Source organism: Schistocerca nitens, chromosome 3 (assembly GCF_023898315.1).
Source record: "Schistocerca nitens isolate TAMUIC-IGC-003100 chromosome 3, iqSchNite1.1, whole genome shotgun sequence".
Taxonomy (NCBI): Eukaryota; Metazoa; Arthropoda; class Insecta; order Orthoptera; family Acrididae; genus Schistocerca; species Schistocerca nitens.
In genome coordinates this window covers 482,522,565-482,536,624 of record NC_064616.1, presented here as the reverse complement: position 1 = coordinate 482,536,624, position 14,060 = coordinate 482,522,565, and the positions used below count along the sequence as shown (strand labels likewise).

The 14,060-nt window shown below is 42.4% G+C and overlaps 2 non-coding genes across 2 annotated transcripts; one reads left to right on the top strand and one right to left on the bottom strand.

Annotated features, from left to right (window-relative positions):
• Window positions 1-12,112: 12,112 nt before the first annotated feature.
• On the bottom strand, window positions 12,113-12,187 carry Trnat-ugu (transfer RNA threonine (anticodon UGU)). The gene has a single exon. It is a non-coding gene; the product is annotated as a tRNA-Thr (tRNA).
• Window positions 12,188-12,719: 532 nt separating this feature from the next.
• Trnat-ugu (transfer RNA threonine (anticodon UGU)) lies at window positions 12,720-12,794 on the top strand. The gene has a single exon. It is a non-coding gene; the product is annotated as a tRNA-Thr (tRNA).
• The last annotated feature ends 1,266 nt before the right edge of the window (window positions 12,795-14,060 follow it).

Here is a 14,060-nt window from a genome sequence, read left to right as displayed (position 1 = left end):
AACATCCATTGTAATGTTTTGTTGGCTACAGCTGTTGTCAACATTAAAGACAGCATGGGTAGACAGCAGGTTTACAGAGATCTGCTAGATAGTGCGAGTCAACTATCCTTTATATCTAAGGGCATGGCAGAGAAATTAAAACTGAAAAGAAGTAAACATTCGTTTCCTGTGAAAGGCATAAACAATGCCTTTGCAGCCTCAGTGTCTTACACTTGTGATGTTGAACTGTCGTCTAGGCTCAACGACTATCATGTCAGAACCACTTGTGCTATCGTACATCATGTCACCAGTGACCTGCCAGCGAGCAAGATAGACAAAAGGTCCTGGAGTGTCCCATGTAATCTTCCGCTCGCTGATCCAGAATTCAACAAGCCTGCCACAGTAGATTTAATTCTTGGTGCTGAGGTTTTCTTTGACGTTGTTTGTAAGGAAAGGCTGGTGAAACCAAGTCATCCCTCACTGGTCGAAACAAAATTTGGCTTGAATGTGTCTGGTAGCATGCCTTCAGTTTCATGCAACATGCCTCGTTCTACAGTGACCTCGTGCTTTGGTAAAGGTGACAATTTAGATGCCAAACTGCAAAGATTTTGGGAGTTAGAGGAACTGTCTACGAAAACGATTAGTAGGCAGGATAAAATATGTGAGGCTCACTTTCAGCGCCACACGGCACGAGATGAAGAAGGGAGATTTGTGGATCGACTACCAATGAAAACTAACTGTAAATCCTTAGGCGAATCACGACAACAAGCATCTCGGAGACTGGCGCATCTTGAGAGGAGGTTTAAAAGGCAACCGAATCTGCAGAAGGAATACGCTGCATTCACGCATGAATATGGTAATGAGATAGCTTTGTTGAAGGCCAGCTCCCCTATTCCACATAATAGCAAATTAAGGGATTTGCACCCGTTTGTTGATGCCAAAGGTATTGTACGAATGGGAGGGAGATTAATGAATGCTAATGTACCATATGATGAGCGCCATCCTATTATCGTACCGCCTAAGCATCATTTGACAAAAATTCTCATTATAGATGAACATGAAAATCTGTTGCACGCTGGGTCACAACTTTTGTTGGCTATGTTGCGTAGGAGGTTTTGGATCCCCAATGGTCGTAACACAGTCAAGGGAGTTATCAGAAAATGTTTAAAATGCTTTAGACTTAAGTCCAAGACAGCAGTTCAACTCATGGGTCATCTACCTGCAGCTAGAGTAAACCAGTCTCATCCATTCCAGCACTGTGGAGTAGATTATGCAGGCCCTATTGCTGGTGGAAGACGAAGTAAGGTTACCACCAAGGCTTATATTGCTTTATTCATTTGCATGGCAACCAAGGCCATCCACTTAGAATTAGTTAGTGACTTGGTAACAAGTTCATTTTTGGCTGCCCTCAGGAGATTCATTGCAAGAAGAGGGAAACCTTCTCACATGCACAGTGACAATGGCACCACATTTGTAGGTGCAGACAATGAGCTTAAACGTTTTCTCTCCAACGATGTTACTGTTGAAGGTGTGGTGAATTTTTCGACCTCAGAGGGAATCAGTTAGAGGTTCACTCCACCTCGTGCCCCTCACTTTGGTGGACTCTGGGAGGCAGGAATCAAATGCATGAAGTCACATCTCAAACGTGGCATCGCCAATGCAGTGCTGACATTTGAAGAACTGACTACTGTGTTAATTCAGACAGAAGCATGCTTGAATTCAGGGCCGTTGTGTCTTCTCTCTGATGACCTAGATTCTCCTGCTGCTCTCACTCCTGGTCATTTCCTAATCGGACAGCCCCTTTGTGCTCATCCTGAACCCTCTGTCCTTGAGGTTCCCGCCAACAGGTTGCACAGATGGCAACTTGTGCAGCAGTTGCATCAGTCATTTTGGAAGAGGTGGTCCACAGAATACATACATGATCTGCAGCAACGCAAAAAATAGACATCGGAAGGTGCATGACAACCTCAGATCGGCGATCATGTGCTGGTCAAGGAGGATAATTTGCCTCCCTTGGTGTGAAGGCTGGGTGTCATTGACCAGCTGTTTCCCGGTCCTGATAAGTGTGTGCGTGTGGTGATGGTAAAAACTGCTAATGGGCAGATTAAGAGGCCTATAGTAAAATTGTGTCCCCTACCTAAGCAGTGAATCAGTTAAGTGTCCCCTCAGATCTGTGTTGTGGTATATGATACAGGGCCACTGCCAAATTGCCATTTACTGGAATAACCTCATAATTCATAAGATCAGCTTGGGAAGCTGTGGCTGTTTCTTGTGAACTAACTGCTGTTAGTATTGATTTCATGTTTTATGCAGTATAATATCATTAATTTATTGTTTTGTGTCCTGCATGTTAGTACCCATCGTGTTTCACATGCAGCGCGACAGTGGTGTTTTGGTGATGTGGTCAACCCAAATGTTAGTGTATTCATGTTTTATGTGCATTGATCTTGTACCTAGTTATATTTTTATTGTTTACTTGTTTTGGTTTTGTTGTTTCTTAAAATTTTGTTCTTTGTAAAATGAGAAAACTCATTTTAGAGTGGGAGTATGTTTGGACTCTGCTACTCACTCCAACTGCCATCTAGTGGCAGCTTCAAACTGGGCAGGTCAGACTGTCCAGTATAGTCTGCTCCCTGTTGGAAGAATTTGCAGCCTACGTGCAGAAGTGGATCGCCCAGGTCCTCTGTGCGCACAGGTAGGATTAGCCGTTGTAACGGCCGAGCAGGTAGCTGCGAGACCCCATAGCGGACGGGCGTGTATGTCTTCCAGCTAAGCCAGGAGCCGCAGTTGGCGCGCTGCCTGTGCAAGTTGTAAAGTCTAATGTAATAAACACTTATACCAGACAACTTGTTCCGTCTAGTTATTGTGAGTGGAAACAAGGGGAGGACAGTGAGTCCTCTCGCACTATACATTCACTTTCAACTGTGCCACCACGGGATGAAGAGCCCGCGCGCACAGTGTGAGTGAGTCCTCTCGCACTATACATTCACTCTCAACTGTGCCACCACGGGATGAAGAGCCCGCGCGCACAGTGTGTGTGTAGTCATGAGGAACCTGACTTAAATTTTTGTGATCCATGACGGTGAGGGGTAGGCACAGACAGCAGTGCGAGACTGGAAACTGTTCATCACAGAACTTAGGTCCGTAAGCCATGGCAAATTCCTGTTAAAGAATTCGGAAGAAGACTGAGGACAGTAAAATAGGTCAACAACTTAGAGAAACGTACGTACAGTGTAGTTGTTTGACATATAGCTTTATTTGGATCGCTGGAACTGATGTACTGTTAGTCCAATCCATTCCACTAGTGATAATAATAAAAGAAGGGTGGAACTGGTTTCTGACAGTGTTTTGACTGCAGATGGACAAATAGTTTGCCGTCATAATTTTGCAGAAAGATATCGTCTAATCTACAATAAATTTAAGGAGACAGCATGGGATGAAGGAGAGTCGGCAGAGTGTAATAGGCTACCTCCAAGTTCCTTTGGAAGAAAGCCCTCCCCAACGATTATCCTAGATGGTGTGCATGTGACTTCATAGTGCCATGTGGCTACTCAAATGTAGGGCGTGCTAAATAACCGAAATAGCGTGAGAGCTGGTCCTTTGATCATGCACATTATGTGGATCTTCCTCAAGATATCCTCATATTAATACCCTGTGTTTTTTGTTTATGACTTACTTAAATACACTCCTGGAAATTGAAATAAGAACAGCGTGAATTCATTGTCCCAGGAAGGGGAAACTTTATTGACACATTCCTGAGGTCAGATACATCACATGATCACACTGACAGAACCACAGGCACATAGACACAGGCAACAGAGCATGCACAATGTCGGCACTAGTACAGTGTATATCCACCTTTCGCAGCAATGCAGGCTGCTATTCTCCCATGGAGACGATCGTAGAAATGCTGGATGTAGGCCTGTGGAACGGCTTGCCATGCCATTTCCACCTGGCGCCTCAGTTGGACCAGCGTTCGTGCTGGACGTGCAGACCGCGTGAGACGACGCTTCATCCAGTCCCAAACATGCTCAATGGGGGACAGATCCGGAGATCTTGCTGGCCAGGGTAGTTGACTTACACCTTCTAGAGCACGTTGGGTGGCACGGGATACATGCGGACGTGCATTGTCCTGTTGGAACAGCAGGTGGCCTTGCCGGTCTAGGAATGGTAGAACGATGGGTTCGATGACGGTTTGGATGTACCATGCACTATTCAGTGTCCCCTCGACGATCACCAGTGGTGTACGGCCAGTGTAGGAGATCGCTCCCCACACCATGATGCCGGGTGTTGGCCCTGTGTGCCTCGGTCGTATGCAGTCCTGATTGTGGCGCTCACCTGCACGGCGCCAAACACGCATACGACCATCATTGGCACCAAGGCAGAAGCGACTCTCATCGCTGAAGACGACACGTCTCCATTCGTCCCTCCATTCACGCCTGTCGCGACACCACTGGAGGCGGGCTGCACGATGTTGGGGCGTGAGCGGAAGACGGCCTAACGGTGTGCGGGACCGTAGCCCAGCTTCATGGAGACGGTTGCGAATGGTCCTCGCCGATACCCCAGGAGCAACAGTGTCCCTAATTTGCTGGGAAGTGGCGGTGCGGTCCCCTACGGCACTGCGTAGGATCCTACGGTGTTAGCGTGCATCCGTGCGTCGCTGCGGTCCGGTCCCAGGTCGACGGGCACGTGCACCTTCCGCCGACCACTGGCGACAACATCGATGTACTGTGGAGACCTCACGCCCCACGTGTTGAGCAATTCGGCGGTACGTCCACCCGGCCTCCGGCATGCCCACTATACGCCCTCGCTCAAAGTCCGTCAACTGCACATACGGTTCACGTCCACGCTGTCGCGGCATGCTACCAGTGTTAAAGACTGCGATGGAGCTCCGTATGCCACGGCAAACTGGCTGACACTGACGGCGGCGGTGCACAAATGCTGCGCAGCTAGCGCCATTCGACGGCCAACACCGCGGTTCCTGGTGTGTCCGCTGTGCCGTGCGTGTGATCATTGCTTGTACAGCCCTCTCGCAGTGTCCGGAGCAAGTATGGTGGGTCTGACACACCGGTGTCAATGTGTTCTTTTTTCCATTTCCAGGAGTGTATGATGAGTAGGATATGAAATGTTGTTTGTCTTAGGTTAATCATTTCGTTAGTGTTTTCTTTCTTTGCTGAAACGTGCAACAGGACAGTACCTTGGTTACTGAGTAACAATTTCGAGCAGAAAGGACAGAGGGAATGTTTTGCTTTAATATAAAGCGTTATCTCTAATCTTAGAAGTGTGATCGATGGTATGTCGTTTTCTGTCATTTATCAGCCTAAAAATGGGTCAGTGAGATGAACAAAAGTCTGCTGGCTCAAGGCAAGATGTTGTCTAATAACTCAATCAGACTGTAGGTTGACGGTTTACCTCATCCCTGTCTGACCAGAACTAAATTTGTGTATTGACAAGGAGGCCATAAGCCTGAAGATAGTAGATATAACGTAGTCAGGTGTTATCTGATCGTAATAAGTTTAAAAGGACTCTCACTCTATGAGTTATCTATAAAGATAGATCATTACATTGCTTTCATGAGATACATAACTTCATTGCTAGTCAGTAAGGAACAAATTAGATAAAACTTAATAAGGTGTTAAAATACAAAGTTGCTTTTTCAATGAAATTTGTGACCTACCTAATGTCCCACTGCATAATATCAGACCAGTTTAATTTGCGATTTGGAGTCTCAAATATTTTGTTTGTAGTTTCATGACACTAGTGATCAGTTTCTAATATGTACTTATTAGAATTTCTGAGTAGTGGCTAGGTAATATGTATAACAGTAAGTATTTGTGGAGCCATTGGAGGTCGGATGTTTTGTGTTATTAATTGCATTGAAGGTTTGCTCATTTTTTCGATGTTGTTTGCAGAACTGTTCAGTAGGGAATAGACATAACACAATGTTTTGAAGCAACTGTAGGCTGAGAGTTTTATATTATTGATTGTATTGAATGCTTACTACTTTTTCGATGCTTTGCGAGGAACATATTGTATTTTTTTAATTGAGGTACACTAACAATCACCCTTGTTATGAGTATTTGATTCGTATGTCTCAGGATGATTTAGTGTGTTTACATAATGAGTACCTACCTGTAATATAAATGTGATTAATTGCTTAAAATGATTTCATTTATAGAACTTTTGTAATGTTATGAATATTTTTGGCTATGGCCACTGTGTCAGTGGTATTCGTTTGTGTGGTCTTGGCAAGTTAACTATTTCAAATGATGTACTTTGAACCTTGCCAAGCATAACAACAACAACAACAATAATAATAGTAATAATAATAATGGACTGGTGTATCGTGGAGATTAGGGTCTCATCCTCTTGGCACCAATTCAAACATGTCCTGGACTGTCGTTCCATCGGAAAGACAGCCCAGAGTCCATTTTCTTCAAAGATACCCGAGAGTGATGAAACATAACTTCTTGTCCCGTTCCATATTTTTTCTCAATAAATTCCCCTACCAGAGAATTATAACGACAGTGTTTTTATTCTGCAGAAACAAATCTGCGGGTAACAAGCGGGAGAGAATGGACCAAACGGTATTTATATATTTATTTATTGATTTTATATTTCGTATGTGCCACGTTTCCCTGCATCCTTTCCCTTGTACGACCTGGACTGTATGAATGAGAAATTATGTGAAGTAGCAGAAAGTTTTAGTCAGAGGTTGTAGCATTGCATGAGTAGAGTGGTTCTGTGGTAGGATAGTGCCAGCCCCCAAACGCGAAAAAGTTTGGCAAAGAAGGTGGGCAAGTCAGGTCAGAGAAGTCGATAAGGCAAGAGTATTGGCTCTGTTAGATTGTCGAACCACCTCCTCCACCACCTTTTGAACGAACAACGGTTAGGCGATGTGGCCGCACGGCCACTTTTTCCTGGTTAGTGACGCTGAACAGAAATGGAGACGCAGCTCTCGATGTTGGTAATGTTAACATTGTTTCAAATCTGCTTGGTAATAAGGTCCAGATGTTGGAATTAGGTGCCAGATTACCTTGAAACCCCCATAAGGGAGTTTATTTTCATAATTTAGTCAAATTTCAGTAAGAACTTTGCGTTTGTGCCTTGGTCAGACACGCATCATGGGCCTTAAGCCCACTGTCGTGTTATTGCTGTGTGCGTAACGGAAGTTAACTCATTTAATGTGGTCTTTCTTTTACAGTAATATTTTGGGGGATTTTTTTTTTAATTTTTCATATGTTTTCTTTGTGTACTTGCTTTCCGGCCACGTGGTCGGTTGGAGCAACCGCCACATTGTTAATGTGCAGTTTTGGCCTGAAAATGTATAGTAGACGAATGGATAACCATACGGTAGTGGGTGAGTGTAAGATAGGGAAGGAATAATCTGGTGTGTCCGAATTTTTTTTTTTTTGGCTACCGCAACTTGGCCACGTTTGTGGAATAGTATTAATGTAGTAATTATTTAATGTTTCTTAGGCCCCCCCCCCCATAACTATTTGATTTTCTGACAATGTTGCGTGTTATGTAAAATATACTGCTTAAACTCCAGTATCTAGGAAAGTTCAGATTTTAATGCCCATTGATGGAAGAAAGACTTGCAAAATTTTCCCGCCATGTGATGGTAAATGTTCTTGCCCCTAGCTCAGTAAAGTGGTGTTGTTTATGAACGCAAGATTAAACCAAAATTGGCAGTCATAGTCAAGTGCACCACTTGCTACCCCTTACTTCAGCTTATGTTTTAATGAAAGTGAAATATTTAGGCAGATACTATTTCCGCCCTGATAGAGTTCGCTTGAAGAGTCTTGTTGAACTTGTTCTGCGTGACCTATAGCAATTAAATGTAATAAGCGTGGATTTAGGTATAATTGTGCGCCTGCATAAAATTCCATTGAAGCCAGGTCTGAGCTCCCCTCTCCATTTCTATAATTACGTGGCGCAAGTGAATCATGTTAACTAGAGCGGCCAGTTGTGGTGATGTATATTCCAACAGATACAGTGATAGTTGTTGAAATGCTATCGGTATTGAATAAATATCAATTAATCTATAGTTCGACTGATCATTTCCTCCCTTCATTATAAAGGAAGCTGAAAGTTAGTCACTACCATAGTCGAACACTGGGTTTACAAATGAAAGTAAATAAAAATTCTACGCTGCCTAATAATCCCTGCACAGGTGCCTTCTGTAGTAGTTCTAAAAAAAAATATTGCGTTATCCGTTGCGCTCAAAATTTTACCAGTTGGCTAAACCCACCCGCTAGTAATTATTTATATCCCAGCAGTAACTCACAGGGGCCTGTAATTTCGTGGACCACACGAATTCGTTAAACCATTACTACAGAGGGTAGTTTGCAGGAGCTGTAGGACATGACAGGCGACTGTAATCTTCCTACAGGGTCGAGTCTTAACAATACCACCGGTAGTAGAAGGTTACGTTGCATTTTCAATATATATATATATATATATATATATATATATATATATATATATATATATATTTCTTTTTTCATAATAATTAGCTATTTTTTACAGTAATAAAATAAGAGAATTTGTTCTTTCAATTTGTTCCCAATCATCTGTATCTTTTCTCTCATAATTATGAAGTTACTGTATATAACATTCTTTACAATAAACTCCTAGTTTTTCACTTCTCAAATGTTCTCTAATTAAAAATGACTTGCAATAATATTCACATACATTGCAGTAACTTGTTTCTCTTTTGGCTTTTTCCTTTCAGGAAAAATAATTCTGTCAAATTTAAATCTGTAGCAGGCATTAGTGATATTTTATTTATTACAATTTATTACATTTTTGAAAAATAGAAATGTAAGTTGAATACAAGATTTTTTGTTATAATTCGTAAGATAAATTTTTTATTGGCTATTTTAATAATGAAAAGATAAAAATTTATTATATTTAAAAAACAAAAGTTGTATTAGATATTTAAAAAAGTTTTTTTAGAAAATTTTAATTTTTCATTTGTGGTATTTTATAGATCTCTATTGAGTTAAACATTTATAATTAGCTGTCAATTTAATCAATTCATATTTGGTTAAAAAATTCATAATCAGCTGATTTTTTAAATTCGATGATATTTGATCATTATTTATAATGTTTTCATTTTTTATTTAGTTTTGTCCATGAAATTTGGTAAAATTTATTTATGTGATTGAAGATGGTTGTGCAAAAAGTTTTCAACAGCATTAGATGGAAGCTGTGGGGATCGCCCTTCACTGGGGCAGTGGTCCCAATTTCTATCTACTTGCTAGGACGAACAGAGAAGGATGCGAAGGCAGAAGCACAAAAACGACTATAATAGAAAAGGTTTGGAACTAAGCCAATTGTGGGATTTTGTGCTAAATAACGAAAACATCGCCATCTCTTCCGCACTTCAAGCTCTATAACACATGCTGGAGAGACTTCACGATCTTGAGAAACATTATGACGTCACGATTAGACTTTCATGTACATGTATGTTCGGCTTTCCACATTTATTTGCGTCTGAAACAGGGATCTAATGCCCATGTGACAAAATACAACAGGATTCCGCCTAGTATTCCTTCAATGGACAGCCTTACCTTACAGATCGTACCGGACTCGTTACAGCTTCCAGACTTCGCCACTGGATACGTCACATACCCGTGCACTGCGATCCACGGAATTGAATGCCGCCTGGTGGAGTTTTGGGCACGCAAAGCTGTCAGTAATGTGTATAAGTGGAAGACAGACAAATGGGGAATCGCTCTACCGGCGATACGGAACTCAAATGGAGAAATCCACTGACGTAAGCGACTTTGAGAAAGGGGAGTTTGTTATGGTCCATCATATGGGAACGAGGATCTCGGAAACTGCGAAGCTGGTCAGTTGCTAGCATGCTACTGTTGTGAGCATCTATGGAAAGTGTTTGAAGAGCGGTGAAACCACGAGCAGGGAAGAAGGTGTTCGATCTACACACTTCATCGCACTGCCCGCCCAACAAAGCAGGATAGGCGGCGATATGTACCACATCTGACTACAGATTATTATACTGGTGAAGGTAGAAGTTTTTTGAGCACACCATTCAACACACACTGCTGAACATAGGGCTGCACAGCAGATGTCCCTGCATGTTTCCATGTTGACCCAACGACACCGTCAGTTACGACTGCAGTGTTTATGGGATCACCGAACTTGGACCATAGATCAAAGGAAATATGTCACCTGGTAGGATAATGACATATTTTGTTAGAACAGGTTGATGGTCGTCTGCTGATATGCTATGATACAATTTGGGTCTGGCAGGAGGTGTGCTAGCGAGTCTGTGCATATGCAATGACATCTGCGACAGGATAGCTCAATGGGCATAGAATCTGCATAATAAGCAGGAGACCCAGATTCGAATCCCAGTCTGCCATAATTTTCAACTTTCCCCAACTGATTTCAATAAATGCCCATTCGCAGCCAATGTCTGTAATTCCTTTGTGTCTTATTTCAATAACAGTGAATCTTAATGACTGTTGTGTCTAATATAATGAAAGGCAAAAGATAATGTTAAAGTTACACTCAAAACAAAATTTTTATTGCAGCATCTGAGGGTTTTGTTTCACATTTTCTTTACGTGGCCCATCGACAGCAACATTCTCCTACCTCTGAAAACCTACCAAGGCTCTGCTTATTCTCTCACACAGAACTAAATTGTATTGCTATCCAAAGGTGAACCAAAACACTGTTAATCAGGTGGCCATAATGTTTTAGTTCATTATTCAATTTCATTTTGTAGAAAACCAAATCCGAAACAGTAAACTGCACTTTCATACTTTCAGCTCTGTCAAATTATGATGTAGTCTAGGGACGCACACAATGCAGCTTTTCTTGGCTGTGTAACATTGTGTGTAGCTGTGGGTCAGTTAGCGGAGTGTGTGGAGCTTTTTATTGTGAGTGACGCCATCACAGCCGTGCAGCTGCAGCTTGATTCCATCCTTACAGCCTGTCCCTTTAAGATCAAGTTATTACGATACACTGTGGCGACGCATACCTATCAAGATAAAGAAATTCCGGTAAGATGGTGTGTGTCTGTGTTTCAGCTATTACACTTTTAATAAACAAGTGAAAAGAAGCTCCTGTATGACCAAGGCAGTGGTAGAGTTAGGCCTCCAGCGGTCAGAGCGGGTGCAGAAGTTGAGTCCCGGAGGTCATCACTGCGGCCGGTCACGAGCTTCCGTCGTCGACGCGAATGAAGACGGAGTGACGTCCGTTCGTGCAGCGCGTCCCCCTCATATCTGAGCTGCAGCCCTGAACTTGGGATTTCACGGATAACGCAGAAAAATGAAGGGCTGTGTAAACTGAGGCGCATGGAGAGACACGAATACAAATTCTGCAAAGCTGATATACGAGGCATCTTTTTAAGTGAGCACAGTTTTTGTACAGGGTTAACATTAATAACACCAACAAACTGCAGGGATGGATTCCTTTCTGGAAAAGGAGGAAGGAAGGTCCTATGAACATGTGTCCGGAAATACATCGTTGCCAATGCAGACGGCGCTGACGAAGGAAAGTTCCTCTGACCACGGCCCTGTGTTCCTTGCGTGTTGCATGTTGTGTGATTGACATAGCGTACTGTAAGCAGCAGAATGGTCCGGTATTCATGTCTGGAACAAGCTGAGATTGTGTTGGTGTACGGCCAAGCAGATGGAAACAAGTACCCTCACAGACACCAACCACATCACACAACATTTGAAGCTCTTTTTGGGCGTTTGTGTGATCATGGGCCCTTACGGACAGACGAAATTGCAGGCAGCTGGCGGACTGTGCGTGGACCAGATTTGGAGGATATGGTTCTACAGGGTACTGTAAAATGGCCGTTTATAAAACAAAAACATTTTTGAAACATTTTTTTTCATCAAATGAAGCCTATACCTTAGTCTACACTGCTGGCCATTAAAACTGAAACCCCATCAAGATGACATACAACAAACGTCAAATTGGCATTAAATGGATTGCGTGCTTGGATAAGCAAAAAAGCGCATCAACATAAAGTAGTTATTTTAACTATATATGACCATGCAGCTTTGCTAGAATAGAAATGATAATTAAATGAACACCCTAGCTGCAAGCAGGCGTTGATACACTTCGTTGGGGACATGTTGAAAATGTGTGCCCCGACCGGGACTCGAACCCGGGATCTCCTGCTTACATGGCAGACGCTCTATCCATCTGAGCCACCGCGGGCACAGAGGATAGTGCGTCTGCAGGGACTTATCCCTTGCACGCTCCCCGTGAGATCCACATTCCCAACATGTCCACAACACTACATTCGTAGTGCGCCTATTAGATGTTTGCCCATCATACTCATTACTCGTGGCAGATTAATCTACCAAGTCCCGTACGAGTTCGGGCATAGCGTGTGCGTTCGCACACAAGAAGGTCAAAGGCCGGGAACCCATATTTTATTTTAAGTGTATCAACGCCTGCTTGCAGCTAGGGTGTTCATTTAATTATCATTTCTATTCTAGCAAAGCTGCATGGTCATATATAGTTAAAATAAAATATGGGTTCCCGGCCTTTGACCTTCTTGTGTGCGAACGCACACGCTATGCCCGAACTCGTACGGGACTTGGTAGATTAATCTGCCACGAGTAATGAGTATGATGGGCAAACATCTAATAGGCGCACTACGAATGTAGTGTTGTGGACATGTTGGGAATGTGGATCTCACGGGGAGCGTGCAAGGGATAAGTCCCTGCAGACGCACTATCCTCTGTGCCCGCGGTGGCTCAGATGGATAGAGCGTCTGCCATGTAAGCAGGAGATCCCGGGTTCGAGTCCCGGTCGGGGCACACATTTTCAACATGTCCCCAACGAAGTGTATCAACGCCTGCTTGCAGCTAGGGTGTTCATTTAATTATCATTTCTATAAAGTAGTTACGCTAACGCCATCTAAATTCTGTTTATAAGAAAGATTACGTAGTGAGTTCTTTAACGAAAAATCGCATTTGAATGTCGTTTGTTTGTGAGAAAATCGTGTGATGCCTGGTGTAAGAAGGAGAACGTTGCAGAACTTGTTGGAATTCGACAGCAGCTGGATCCTAACCTATAGAGACTGCAATTTGTTGTTCCGTGATGTTGCTCGTCGCGTTGATTGCTATACCACGACTCTTACGCGAATATGGTATTAATAGGCTCAGAAGTATTATACTAAACGCCAGGATATTAGCAGTTCTACCTGAATAGCGTCTGATAGGACAGATACACTGTTCGACAGGCCATGCTGTATCATAGAGCCACTCACGTACCTTCAGTCAGGAACTGGACTTGTTTACAACAAGACAAGTTACCACACGTCCACTGCACCATGCACCATCAGCATAGCTACATATCGCTCCTCGGCAAGAGCAGTGACACACCTATAATATGCGATATGTGACAAAAATCAACATGAAGGATTCTATAGAACTTATACTGAAATAGTACCAGTTTCTTTTAAATTTCAAGTAAGTATTTTTGGCAGCAAATTCCATTATATTCTGTACACCAGTAATGTGGACTTATAGTTCTGTTCTCGCCGAATGTGTGGTGTTATGAAGTAATTATTAATTAGTTCTTTCTGTTGCGTCATTCTTCTTGCTTTCCTAAAGATATTTTGTTGTTATGTATTGCTGCTACTTTTCCACCCCAAATAATACATTTTACTCAAGGTTCGAACCTGTATCAGGTAACATTAGTACTTCAGTTAGAATAAAAACTGAAAAACAACTCGAAACTGTTTTATTAGGAAAATCCAAGATCCAAAACTATACTTTATGAAAATTAACGCAATTTAATAAGGAACATCAGTTAGGTATAATTTAAGGAATACAATTAAAAAAAACAACATAGAAGCATAAGTGGGCTTATATGATGCAGGAATACTTTTCACTGGGAAAAAAGGATTCAATATGAACTTTCTTTATAGCAGAAATTTCAATTTTTTTCCTGTATGCTCCAACGCATGAAATTTCACAATATTTACAACAGTTGAAATCGTCAAAACACTGCCTGTTCCTTCAGAAGTGCATGCATGTCTGAAGGACATTGCAATATAAGATACAGACACCTTATAAACA